Genomic DNA, 2,083 nt, shown 5'->3' with positions numbered 1-2,083 from the left:
TCGCAACCTGTTAGATGTTTATTTATGGTCCAACTGGTAGCCTTTAGTATTTAATTATATTGAAGACCTTTGGTGTCCTGATAAACTGTTTGACAGTATACATATGGTATTGAGCCGCAATTATTTGCGTTAGACTTACCGCAAGTATGATCTTCTTCTGGTAGTGCGGATCTAATGCCGTCGCTGGGAAAAATCTGCTGTTAGCTGTATAATGTCTTTAACTGGCTTATTTACCGGTTAGCGATGCTACTGCTTTGGGTACTTACAGGACCCGTCTTGAAACACGGACCAAGGAGTCTAACATGTACGCAAGTCATTGGGATATATTTATATAAACCAAACCTAAAGGCGTAATGAAAGTATAGATTGTCTTAAGACAATTGAGAGAAGATGGGTTACGTTACGATGTAATCCCGCATTCTCAGGACGTTCTATTCTCATTGAGAAAGGGCGTACCTAGAGCGTACACGTTGGGACCCGAAAGATGGTGAACTATGCCTGGTCAGGATGAAGTCAGGGGAAACCCTGATGGAGGTCCGTAGCGATTCTGACGTGCAAATCGATCGTCTGAACTGGGTATAGGGGCGAAAGACTAATCGAACCATCTAGTAGCTGGTTCCCTCCGAAGTTTCCCTCAGGATAGCTGGCATTTATAATTTTGAGTCTCATCTGGTAAAGCGAATGATTAGAGGTCTTGGGATCGAAACGATCTCAACCTATTCTCAAACTTTAAATGGGTGAGATCTCTGGCTTGCTTAAATTTATGAAGCCACGAGATTTCGGATCAAAGTGCCAAGTGGGCCATTTTTGGTAAGCAGAACTGGCGCTGTGGGATGAACCAAACGTGAAGTTAAGGCGCCTAAATTAACGCTTATGGGATACCATAAAAGGCGTTGGTTGCTTAAGACAGCAGGACGGTGGCCATGGAAGTCGGAATCCGCTAAGGAGTGTGTAACAACTCACCTGCCGAAGCAACTAGCCCTGAAAATGGATGGCGCTGAAGCGTTATGCCTATACTTCACTGTCAGTAGCAAGTGAAATGTATATTACAAATATATGTTATGAAGCTCTGACAAGTAGGAGGGTCGCGGTGGTGTGCGCAGAAGGGTCTGGGCGTGAGCCTGCCTGGAGCCGCCATCGGTGCAGATCTTGGTGGTAGTAGCAAATACTCCAGCGAGGCCCTGGAGGACTGACGTGGAGAAGGGTTTCATGTGAACAGCAGTTGAACATGAGTCAGTCGATCCTAAGCCCTAAGAGAAATCTTATATTCATATGGTGTTATAAATAATATTATTAAAACACACCTATTGGGCGAAAGGGAATCCGGTTTCTATTCCGGAACCCGGCAGCGGAACCGTATACAATTCGTTCACTCGTAAGAGTGTTCGTCGGGGTAACCCAAAATGACCTGGAGACATCGACAGGAAGTCCGGAAAGAGTTTTCTTTTCTGTATAAGCGTTCAAGTTCCCTGGAAACTTTTAGCAAGGAGATAGGGTTTGGAACGCGAAGAGCACCGCAGTTGCGGCGGTGTCCGGATCTTCCTCTCGGACCTTGAAAATCCAGGAGAGGGACACGTGGAGGTGTCGCGCCGGTTCGTACCCATATCCGCAGCAGGTCTCCAAGGTTAAGAGCCTCTAGTCGATAGGATAATGTAGGTAAGGGAAGTCGGCAAAATGGATCCGTAACTTCGGAATAAGGATTGGCTCTGAGGAACGGGGCGTGTCGGGCTTGATAGGGAAGTGAGTTGACTGACGTGCCGGGCCTGGGCGAAATGATTGGTGTTCACGCATCAGGATTTAAGCTTGGTCCCGTGCCTTGGTCTCTCATGGATCTTTCTTGCTATGAGATTATAATGATGTGAAAGCATTGTTATAATTCTTTTCGACCGTCATTTAACGTTCAACTCAGAACTGGCACGGTCCAGGGAAGTCCGACTGTCTAATTAAAACAAAGCATTGTGATGGCCCTTGCGGGTGTTGACACAATGTGATTTCTGCTCAGTGCGATGAATGTCAATGTGAAGAAATTCATTTAAGCGCTCGTAAACAGCAGGAGTAACTATGACTCTTTTATACAGTGAGG

The sequence above is a fragment of the Microplitis mediator genome, chromosome 1, assembly GCF_029852145.1.
Source record: "Microplitis mediator isolate UGA2020A chromosome 1, iyMicMedi2.1, whole genome shotgun sequence".
NCBI lineage: Eukaryota > Metazoa > Arthropoda > Insecta > Hymenoptera > Braconidae > Microplitis > Microplitis mediator.
This window is presented reverse-complemented; position numbering follows the sequence as displayed.